The 12417-nt window shown below is 40.4% G+C and overlaps 1 protein-coding gene across 2 annotated transcripts in view; it reads right to left on the bottom strand.

The window, feature by feature from the left end:
* Positions 1-12417, bottom strand: part of ctnna2 (catenin (cadherin-associated protein), alpha 2) — a 1188004-nt gene that overhangs the window by 1031236 nt on the left and 144351 nt on the right. The gene's annotated exons all lie outside the window — the stretch shown is intronic.

Genomic DNA, 12417 nt, shown 5'->3' with positions numbered 1-12417 from the left:
AACATCATGAGGTTCCCTAGCAGACAAAGTCAAGGAGAATCGTAAGGGACATGGAAGCACACAATAAAATTGCTCGTAATCAGCAGGGTTTCTTTAAGGGAAGATATTGCCTGTCAAATCCATTGGAATTCTTTGAAGAAACAGCAAGCAGGATAGACAAAGAAGAATCAGTAGTTGTTGTGTAGTTGGATTTTAAGAATCAGAATCAGGTTTACTATCACCAGTATGTGACGTGAAATTTGTTAACTTAGCAGCAGCAGTTTAATGCAATACATAATATAGAAGAAAACATATATTAATAATAAATAAATAAGTAAATTAATGACAGTATACGTATATTAAATTGATTAAAAATCGTGCAAAAAACAGAAATACTCTATATTTTTAAAAGTGAGATAGTGTCCAGGGGTTCAATGTCCATTTAGGAATTGGATGGCAAGGGGAAGAAGCTGTTCCTGAATCGCTGAGTGTGTGCCTTTAGGCTTCAGTACCTCCTGCCTGATGGTAAGTGAGAAAAGGGCATGCCCTGGGTGCTAGAGGTCCTTAATAACCTTCTCCGGGAGAAGGTTCAGGAGCATGAAGACTCGTACAGCTTCTTTCCAACTGTGATAAGACTGCTGAACAGATCCTGACCCGGATCTGCCGTACCTTCCAAATATCCGAACCTGACTTGCACTACCTTACTTTCCCTTTTCTATTTTCTAATTATGATTTATAATTTAAATTTTTATTATATTTACTTTGATTTGTATTTCAGGGAGCACAAAGTGCAGAAACAAATATCACTGTGATAATTGTATGCTCTATTATCAATTGTTTGGTGACAATAACGTATAATAATGATAATAATAATAATGGCTCTGCCTTTCTGAGACACTGTTCCTTGAAGATGTCCTGGGTACTTTATAGGCTAGTACCCAAGATGGAGCTGACTAGATTACAACCCTCTGCAGCTTCTTTCGATTCTGTGCAGTAGCCAGCTCCACCCACCCCCCCCCCACCCCATACCAGACAGTGGTGCAGTTTGGCAGAATGCTTTCCACAGCACAGCTATAGAAGTTTTGAGTGTATTTGTTAACATACCAAACCTCTTCAGATTCCTAATAAAATATAGCCATAGTCTTGCCTTCTTTGTAACTGCATCAATATGTTGGGACCAGATTAGATCTGCAGAGATCTTGACACCAAGGAACTTAAAACTGTTCACTCTCTCCACTTCTGATCCCTCTATGAGGATTAGTATGTGTTCCTTCATCTTACCCTTGCAGAAGTCTACAATCAGCTTTTTTGTCTTACTGACATTGAGTGCCAGATTATTGCTGCAACACCACTCCACTAGTTAGCATGTCTTGCACCCGTACGCCCTCTCGTCACTAACTGGGATTCTACCAACAATGGTTGTATCGTCAGCAAATTTATAGACGGTATTTGAGCAATGCCTAGCCACACAGTCATGGGTAGATGAAGCATAGAGCAGTGGGCTAAGCACACACCCCTGAGGTGCGCCAGATGAACTCAATGCCTTCTATGTCCACTTTGAAAGGGAGAATACAGACAGCCCCTGGATTACGAATGAGATCGGTTTCTAAGTCTGTCTTTAAGTTGAATTTGTAGGTAAGTCAGAAAAGGTACATACAGTTCTTATTTAACGTCAGTTAGTCAAATGTTTGTCTTAGTATAAAATATATATTTCACCTTTCTATACCTTAATGATACAGCGAAGTGTCCTCGGATTTAGAGAGCGACACACAAGCAAAGGCTCGAGCTTGAAATCCCCGGATGCATTACCCCCAAGCAATAACATTAGCCTATCCTTTGATGCACTTTTTTCCTCTTTCGAAATGTAATTCTTTTCAGGCATTTTTGTCCAAAATAAGCCAGTCTCATCTACATTAAATATTTGGTCTGGCAAATAACCTCCCTCCTCAATAACTTTTTTCAACATTTCAGGAAAATCACTTACAGCATTTACATCAGCACTCGCTGCTTCACCTTGCACTTTAATATTATGTAAATTTGCCCTCAGATTGAACCAACCCCTACTCGCAACAGATTCTTCATTACAATCACCTTCACTTGCTGCACGTGCAGTTTTTAAATCATTGAAAAGGCTTTGAGCCTTTTCTTGCACTAAAGTAAGGCTAATAGGTATATTACGCCGATTTTGATCATCTAACCAAATTATCAATAGCCTTTCCATTTCAATAATTAACCACCGCATTGCTTAGTAATAATTATAGCTTTCATCAGGGCAGGACCTTTCACATGCTCCATTATTCTCATTTTATCCTTTAAAATTGTTCCGAACGCTGATCGACTGTAGCCTAATGCTTTTCCAATGACCGATGGCATTTCACCTCTTTCCAATCGCTTTATTATTTCCACTTTATTTTCAATCATGATCGTTTTCCTTTTCTTTGATGCATCACCAGCACTGAAACTTTTAATATAATAGGCTTTATGGCAGTCCACTTGTAAGTACAAATTGTCCATAAGTCAGACGTTCTTAACCCAGGGACTTACTGTACAACTATAGCTGTGAAGATCCCTGCTGCACCTGATGACTCTCTGATCTCTGTCTCAGAGGAAGATGTGAGGCTGTCTTTAAAGAGAGTGAACCCTTGCAAGGCAGAAGGTCCTGATGGAGTACCTGGTAAGGCTCTGAAAACCAGTGCCAATCAACTAGCAGGAGTATTCAAGGACATTTTCAACCTCTCACTGTTAGGAGCGGAAGTTTCCACATGCTTGAAATAGGCAACAATTATACTAGTGCCCAAGAAGAATAATGAGCTGCCTTAATGTCTATTGCCTGGTAACATTCACATCTACAGTGATGAAATGCTTTGAGAGGTTGGTCATGACTAGAATGGAACTCCTGTCTCAGCAAGGAACTGGACCCATTGCAATTTGCCTATCACAACAAAAGGTCACTGACAGATGCAATCTCAATAGCTCTCTATGCGGCTTTAGACCACCTGGACAACACAAACACCTGTGTCAGGATGCTGCTTATCAACTATAGCTCAGCATTTAATACCATCATTCCCACAATCCTGATTGAGAAGCTACAGAACCTGGGCCTCTGTACCTCCCTCTACAATTGGATCCTTGACTTCCTTACCAGAAGACCACAATCTGTGCGGATTGGTGATAACATCTCCACCTCGCTGATAATCAACACTGGTGTACTTTAGGCGTGTGTGTTTAGCCCACTGCTCTATTCCCTACATAACTATGACTGTGTGGCTAGACACAGCTCAAATACCATCTATAACTTTGTTGACGATACAGCCTTTGTTGGTAGAATCTCAGGTGGTGATGAGCAGGCATATAGGAGTGAGATATGCCAACTAGTTGGGTGGTGTTGCAGCAACAACCTGGCACTCAATATCAGTAAGACGAAAGAGCTGATTGCGGACTTCAGGAATGATAAGACGAAGGAACACATACCAATCCTCACAGAGGGTTCAAAAGTGGAGAGAGTGAGCAGTTTCAAGTTCCTGGGTGTCAAGATCTCTGAGGTTCTAACCTGATCCCAACATAGGGATACAGTTACAAAGAAGGCAATAGTTAATAACACATCGGGGTGATTGATAAATTCATGGCCTAAGGTAGAAGATATTAATTTCAAACTTTCTGCATAATCACTCAAAGAGTTGACCTGCATGTGCACACAACGAGAGCTCTATAACTCATCTCCTTCTACCGTAGGCCACAAACTTATCAATCACCCATGCTGTGGACACTTTCTGGAGGTCCAAGATCCATATGCTCCATGACCGCTGGACTAAGTGTACAAATGCAGGAGGGGACTATGTTTCAAAAATAAATGTGTTAGGTTTTCTAAAATTGACTCCTTCCACCTTAGGCCACAAACTTATCAATCACCCCTTGTACTTTATTAGGAGTTTGAAGAGATTTGGTATGTCAACAAATACACTCAAAAACTTCTATAAATGTACCGTGGCAAGCATTCTGACAGGCTGTATCACTGTCTGGTAGGGGGGGTGGAGGGCTACTGCACAGGATCGAAAGAAGCTGCAGAGGGTGTAAATTTAGTCAGCTGCATCTTGGATACTAGCCTACAAAGTACCCAGGACATCTTCAAAGAGCGGTGTCTCAGAAAGGCAGAGCCATTATTAAGGACCTCCAGCACGCAGAGCATGCCTTCTTCTTACTGTTACCATCAGGTAGGAGGTATAGAAGCCTAAAGGCACACACTCAGCGATTCAAGAACAGCTTCTTCCCCTTTGCCATTCGATTCCTAAATGAACATTGAACCCTTGGACACTACCTCACTTTTTAAAATATAAAGTATTTCTGTTTTTTGCACGATTCTTAACCTATTTAATATACGTATACTGTAATTGATTTACTTGTGTTGGCATGTGGCCAAGTTGTTAAGGTGTTCATCTGGTTATCTGAAGGTCGCTAGTTCAAGCCTTGGCTGAGGCTTGCGTGTGTGTCCTTAAGCAAGGCATTTAACCACACATCACTCTGCGACGACACCAGTGCCAAGCTATATGAGTCCTAATGCACTTCCCTTGGACAACATTGGTGGCGTGGAGAGGGGAGACTTGCAGCTTGGGCAACTACTGGTCTTCCATAAGAAAAAGATCTTGCCCAGGCTTGCCCTGGAAACTTTCCAAGGTGCAAATCCATGGTCTATCGAGACTAACGGAGGCCTACACTACACAATTGATTTACTTATTTATTATTTTTTTTTCTTCTATATTATGTATTGCATTGAACTGCTGCTGCTAACTTAACAAATTTCATGTCACATGCCAGTGATAATAAACCTGATTCTGATGCTGACTTCCTCAAACCTACCTTCTTCTCCACTTATCTTCATATTGTATACAAGCTTCGCAACAAAGCCAACAACCCCATCAACCAAATAATTGGCATATAACTTAAAATGAATCGGTCCCAATACAGACCCCTGTGGAACACCACTAGTTACCAGCAGCCAACCGGAAAAGGTTCCCTTTATACCCACTCTTTGTCTCTTGCCAATCAGCTACTGTTTTATCCATGTTAAAATCTTTTCTGTAATACCATGGGCTCATAGCTTGTTAAGTAGCCTCACATGTGGCACCTTGTCAAAAGCATTCTGAAAAGCCAAGTACACAACATCAACTGATTCTCCCTTGTCTATTCTGTTTTTTATATATTCATAGAATTCCAACAGATCTGTCAGGCAAGATTATCCCTGAAGGAAACTATGCTGACTACAACCTATTTTATCATGTACCTCCAAGTACCCCGAAACCTCATCCTTAACAATCGACTCCAATATCTTCCCAACCACTATGGTCAGGCTAACTGATCTATAATTTTCCTTTTGCTGCCTTCCTCCTTTCTTGAAGTGAAGTGACATTTACAATTTTCCAGTCTTCCAGAACCATTCCAGAATCTTGCGATTCTTGCAAGATCATCACTAATGCCTCCACAATCTCTTCTGTCACCTCTTTCAAAAACCTGGGGTGTACACCATCTGGTCCACGTGACTTATTTACCTTCAGACCTTGCCACTTCTGAAGAACTTCCTCTCTAGTAATGGTGACTTCACACACTTCATGACCCCAACACCTGAAATTTCCACCATACTGTTTGTTCTTCCACAGTGAACACTGATGCAAAATACTTGTTCAGTTCATCCACCATTTCCCTGTCCCCACTACTACCCCTCCAGTATCACCCTTCAGTGGTCCAATATCCACTCTCTTGCATCTTTTTTTACATTTCTGTATCTGAAGAAACTTCTGGTATCCTATTTAATATTATTGGCTGGCTTACTTGCCTATTCTGTCTTTACCTTCTTAATTACTTTTTTTAGTTGCTTTCTGTTGGTTTTTAAAAGCTTCCCAATTCCTTGAACTTCCCACTAATTTTTGCACTATCATATGCTCTCTGTTTGGCTTTTATGCTGGCTTAGACCTCTTGTTAGCCATGGATGTGTCATCTTTTCTTTAGAATACTTCTTCCTCTTTGTGTTGTATATATCCTGTGTCTTCCAAATTGTTTCCAGAAATTCCAACCATTGCTGTTCTGCCGTCACGCTGGCCAGTGTTCCTTTCCAGTCAATTCTGGCCAACTCCTCTCTCATGTCTCTATAATTCCCTTTACGCCATTGTAATAACGATACATCTGACTTTAGCTTCATCTTCTCAGATTTCAGGGTAATTTCAATCATATTCTGATCACTTTCCCCTTAAGGTCTCTTATCAATTCTGGTTCATTGCAATCCAGAATCCAGAATAGCTGATTCTCTAGTGGGCTCAAGCAAAAGTGGCTCTTAAAAGCCACTTGGCAGGCACTCTAGAAATTCTCCCTCCAAAAGAATCCAGGACCAACCAGAGTTTCCCAATCTACCTGCATATTAAAGTCTCCCATGAATATTGCAATATTGCCCTTTTGGCATGCATTTTCTATCTTCCATTTTAATTTGTGGACCACATCCTTTCTGCTGTTTGGAGGTTTGTATACAACTCCCATCAGGACCTTTTTACCCTTGCAATTCCTTAGCTCTATCTACAAAGATTCAACACCTTCTAACTGTATGTTACCTCTTTCTAATGATCCGTCAATAAAAAAATGAGACACCAGTGTAGATAGGTGTGGCTCCTTCTCTTTTTGCTTCTTTGAAGTTTTGAGGTTTGAAGTAGGAGTGTATTTTCCTCTGCAAACCTTCCTTATTGATGTAACAGCTAATAACAGGATGGAAGAGCAGATTTTGCAGAATGGTTTAGTTTTCTGTTGTACTCGACATTATAATCAGTGTTTTCAAGCCAAAGTAGTTGCTTCTCAATTACTTGCAAGGTGGAAGACATAAAAGAAGAGGCAAGCTCTTGAGGCATCTTTTCATGAACATCAACCATGTGACCTTAAAAAGCTACTGTAGTCTTAGAAAACAGCTGTTGCAGAGCTTCAATAGAAAGCTTTCATCTATGGAAAAACAGAAATCAAGAGGGTATGAGATAGTCTGTCAGGTAGATTGAAGGAAACTCCCAAGAGGTTTGATAGCAATATAAAGAGTAAATAGCTCTATTAACATTAAAGTGGTACATAGAGAGAGAAGTGCTCCCCTTAGAGATCAGCAGAGCCATCTGCGTCTCAAGCCACAGGAGATAGGTGGGATTTTTAACAAACACTTTAAGGTGTTTAATGTAAAGAAAATAATAGTTGTTTAAGAGATAGGAAACAAGTGGAAATGTTTTGGAGAATATTCATATTACGAAGGAGGAGGTTGATGCACCATCAATAACTCTCTGAGACGTGAGGTGAGATATCGGCTTTTATTGACTGGAAGAAAGAACAAGCAGCAATTGACCACCACGTTACATCCTGGAGACTGAGGGCAGGGCTCAGGCCCCAATCGCCTTTATACCTGGGTCTGTGGGGGGAGCCACAGGAGCTGTCAGCCGGGGGGGGGGGGGGGGGCGTGTCCAGACAGGTATATGTAGTTCACCACAGAGGTACTTGCAGCCCTACAGTGCATTAGGTAGAGGTGGCACTAATGAATATGTGCAACAGCTTTCGCGTAGTCAAGAACTCTAGAAATCTGCCTAAAAACATCTTTTCTGAGATAAATTGTGTTAAATTGTCACTGCAAACAGTGAAGGGGTGAGCGACAGTGAGACAAGTTCAGGGGATGAGCTAAAATGATGTGTTGCAGAATCATTGCAGATGGAGCTCCCAGGCCTGTACAACTGGCCCAGGTACAAAGTTGAATTGCTCTGAGCACCGAAAGGAGAATTCGGGGCCCAGGCAGTGGAGATTCGGTGCACCTACATCTGGCCCAGGTGCAAGGTTGAATCGCTCTGTGTGCCAAGCTGATTTGAAGAACTAAAGAGTGTCTTTATGCTAGGCGGTGATATCTGAGCCTGGAGCAAGTTGCTGGGCAGAGTGGTCTAGGCCCAGAGCCTGGGTCCTAGAACAAGGTATGATACACTGTTCAGACAATTTAAATGCTGACCCAGATTGGAGGTGAGATCCAATTTTGCTTGCTCTCCGCGACGTTCACTCCTCTCTCCAGGGCGCTAGAGTCTTTCGCTGTTCCACTATTTGGTCAATTTAATTCCCAGTCCAGATAGACTGAAAAGACAGAGTGTCAGGGTCATGGGCAAGAGCCAATTTTGTTCATTCTCCACGATGATCAGTCCTCCCTTCCTATGGTGTTGAGGCTACAAAGACTGCTCTGGCTTTGTGCTCTGTGCCCATTAAAGTGATGAACTGATAAGCAAAGCTTTGGACCTACTCCGGGCTTCTCCGGTTTTCGGATCTGAGGATTCAATTTTTGGTTCGGATTACTGTTGTTGCTGCTGTTGCCTTCAATTGTTTGCACAACTTGTGTTTTCTTTTCTTTCCCCTTGATCTTATGTTTTTACTTTTGTTTTTTTTCTTCAATTGGGTTCTTTCGGGCTTCTTGCTCTGAGACTACCTGTGAGCAAATAAATCTTAAGATTGTATAATTTATATACCTTTGATAATAAACATACTTTGAACATCCAGGGTCCAACTTTGTGGGAGGCTAGAAAAGTAAGTTGCTTCTTTGTTAGCCATTAATGAAGTTCCTGGAGACTGAGAGCTGACTAATGTAGTGCCATTGTTTAAAGGGGGTAGCAAGGACCAGCAATGGAACTACAGGCAAGGTTGCATGATATCACTAGCAGGAAAGTTACTGGAGGGAATCTGATGGGCAGGATCCAATACTATTTGGATAGACAGAGTCTGAAGAGCAGGAGTCAGCATGGCTTTGTGCATGAGAAGTTATGTTGGGTAATTTTTTTTAGCATTTTTTGAAAAGAAAGACAGATGAGGATGGGGCACAGGCTGTTGTCTATTTGGACTTCAACAAGGCTTTTGACAAGGTCCTATAAGGTAAGCTGATCTGGAAGTTAGGTCCCATGGAAATTAGTTGGATAAATTCAAAATCAGGTTTGAAGGTAGAAAACAAAGAATGGTGGTTGAAAGCAGTTTCGTAGAATGGAAGACGACAACCAATGGTTTGCCACAGGGATCGATGCTGGGACCCTTGTAATTTGTTATTTATATAAATAATTTGGATGTGGATACAGAATGCTGTATCAGTAAAGTTTCAGATGACATGAAATTATGAGGTGCTGTTCATCATGAAGGTTATTATAGATTACAGGGAGATATTGATCAGTTAGGAAAGTGGCCAAGGATTGGCAAACTGATTTCAATACATTTAAGTGTGAAGTGACGCACCTTAGAAGTCAAACAGTGTCTGACTTATACTATGAATGATAGGTCAACAAGGCAATGTATTGGAACAGATAGATCTAGGAGTACAAGTTGAAAGGTAGACAGACTAGTGAAAAATGTGGTTTATGTGCTAGCCTTCAAAGTCATGGCATTGAGTATGAGAGTTGTAACATTCTGTTGCAATTGTATATATTCATTGGTGAGGCCAGACTAGGAGTGCTGTGTACAATTTTGGTCACTCTGTTATAGGAAAGATGTGGTTACATTGGAAAGAGTGCTGAAAAGATCTATAAGTATGTTGTCAGGACTAGAGGGCCTAACTTACAGGGAGATTGGCCAGGCTGGGTCTTTATCCCTTGGATCATAGGAGAATGAGGAATGACCTAAATAGAAATGTTTAAAATTATGAGAGGCATAGTTAAGGTGGAGGGTAACAGTCTTTCCACCAGGGTAAGGGAATCCAAAACTAGGGGTCATAGGGGTCATAGGGGTCAAAGAGTGGCAAGTATATGAAATGAGCTGTCAGAGGAAGTGTTTTAGGCAGATATCATTGAAAAGAGTAGTTGTACAGGTACATGAAGGGATGGAGATTAGAGGGACATGGGTTGAATGCAAGAAATTGGGACTAACTGTGTGGGCACTATATTCAGCATGGACGAGCTGGGCCCAAAGGCCTGTATCCTGTTATAAATCTCTCTGACACTGATTCTAGCAACTGTTCCCACATTCTTGTCTTCCATCTCCTCAAATCCAAATTGCTTAGCCAAGGCCACATTCTGTGATATAATTTGTGAAGCTCCTTCACAGGTTCAAAGGCTCTGAAATAAAACCTAAGATCTGTAAGAAGTTTATGCCATACTCCATGCAAGTAATTATTTGTGGCATTATACAGGCATTTAAAATAATGTCTAAAGCACGCTTGATGTTTAAGCTTTTCCAAAGATCTGTAGCAATGGGTTTGTTCTTGCTTACCATCAAATTTTTGAATTTGTGCATCCAATATTAGGCCTTGAATACTGTGAATATTCCTTAATCAGGCAGTTGTAGGATGGAGGTAGTGTTAGAAGGCAAAAATAGATTTTTTTATAGGTTCCAACAGCTCTGAAATTGCAGGTGAAGATTGTGTGCATTGTCTATAATACAAACATTAAAGTCAATATTCTTCTTCTCACAATAGCTTTTGAAAACACGCTCAAAATTTTAAAAACTGGAGCAGGAAAGAAACTGTCCTGTTATTTTGCTCAATTGGAAACAGACACCTTGACTTGACTTGATCAAACCTTTCAAGGAGGATTGGCTAAGTAATACACAATCATGGGCATAAACTTCAAGCCTCCACCAGCTTTTACTCCTAATATCAATCCATCCTTTGCTGCAATGAAACTATATAGAGGTCCTAGAGTACATCCTTTTCCAATATATATATATATTAGCCTGTTTAACTGAATTTAAATATTTGATCCAGACTCCTCCTTGATTATAATCAAAGAGATTTCTTTTTGCCTACACTCATGCACTCGCAGCTTCTTCAGATAATTTTACACTCTGCAGGCCATTAATTCTTAAATTCTACAGACCTGCCACTACTGAAATTGAAAGGCTTCACATCGCCATCAAGGTTTACAAATTTTCTTTTCAACTATTTTTAGATGGTCAAGCAACACACACAAAATTCTAGAGGAACTCAACAGGCCAGTGTTGAAAAAAAGTACACTATCGACGTTTCAGGCAGAGACCCTTCATCAGACTGCCAATTCTCTCTTTTTGTCAAAAATTTTGTCCCAGAATGCTTTCCAGTTTGTCCCTTAATCCACACTCAGTAGACTCTTAGTCTCCTCTATCCCCTTCGACCTTGACCATATAATTTTGCCTACACTTATATTTGTTACAAAAGTGCAACATCCTCTTGTCTTTCAAGCATTATCTCTTATAATATGAATTGTAGATTCCTTAAGCCAATAGCTAGGATAATAACATATCCTTTTGTTGGTTTTAACATGAAGTGTTTTTACCTCAGGATTTTGCTCAGAAGTAATAGTTTTTCTTCTTATCACCATCAGCACAATTACCAGACCTCTTCTTATAGATATTCTTAACACCTTTGACACCCATTGCACAAGTTTGAAATGAGATGGTATAAAAAAGCACAAAATCTAAATAAATTGGCAGCACAGTTTACAAAGCAGATGATGGTTGCTATGCTGTGTGCAGAACAATTTTATTCCTATACACGTGGTGCTAGTTCGTGATTGTGTTATAACCAATTCAGTCCATGTAATTTATCAAATGTGTTATGGAAACAGAACACAGAACTACTTGCACTCATTTAATGCATAAAACAGTGTGAATAACTACAAAGTTCAAAGTAAATTTAGTATCAAAGTACACATATACGATATACTTACTCCTCTAAAAGTCATTTTCTTAAGGGCATTCGCAATAAATACAAAGGAACACAAAAAGATCAATGAAAAACTACAAAGACAGACAAACAACCAACGTGCAAAAGACAACAAATTGTGCAAATACAGATAGAAAAATAATAATATAGATAAGTAATAAATAATATTGAGAACATGAGATGCAGAGTCCTTGAAAGTGAGTTCATAGGTTTGTGCTGGATTGAGTGAAAATATCTACTCTGGTTCAGGAGCAGTAATTTCCTAAATCTGGTGGTGTGAGACATAAGGCTCATGTACCTCCTTCCTGATGGCAGCAGTAAGAAGAGAGCCTGGCCCAGATGGCAAAGGACTTTGATAATGGATGCTGCTTTCCTGTGACAACACTTCTTGTTGATGTGCTCAGTGATGGGGAGGGCATTACCTTTGATGGACTTTTGTAGGCTTTTCCACTCAAGGGTAGTGGTGTCTTCATGCCATGTTGCGATACAACTAGTCAGTATACTCTCCACCATGCATCTACAGGCGTTTTCAAAGTTTTAGAGGACATACCGAATCTTCACAAACTTCTATGCTGAGGTGCTGTTGTGCCTTTCGTAATGGTACTTGGGTGAAATTATATGCCAAGGAATTTAAAGTTACTGACTCTAACCAGCTCTGATCCCCTGATGAGATTGACTTATGGACCTCCATTTTCTGCCTCCTGCAGTCAATAATCAGCTCCTTCATTTTGCCAACATTGAATGAGAGGTTGTTGTTGTGTCACCATATAGACAGATTTTCA

This window comes from Hypanus sabinus, chromosome 3 (assembly GCF_030144855.1).
Source record: "Hypanus sabinus isolate sHypSab1 chromosome 3, sHypSab1.hap1, whole genome shotgun sequence".
In the NCBI taxonomy this organism is placed as follows: domain Eukaryota; kingdom Metazoa; phylum Chordata; class Chondrichthyes; order Myliobatiformes; family Dasyatidae; genus Hypanus; species Hypanus sabinus.
This window is presented reverse-complemented; position numbering and strand designations above follow the sequence as displayed.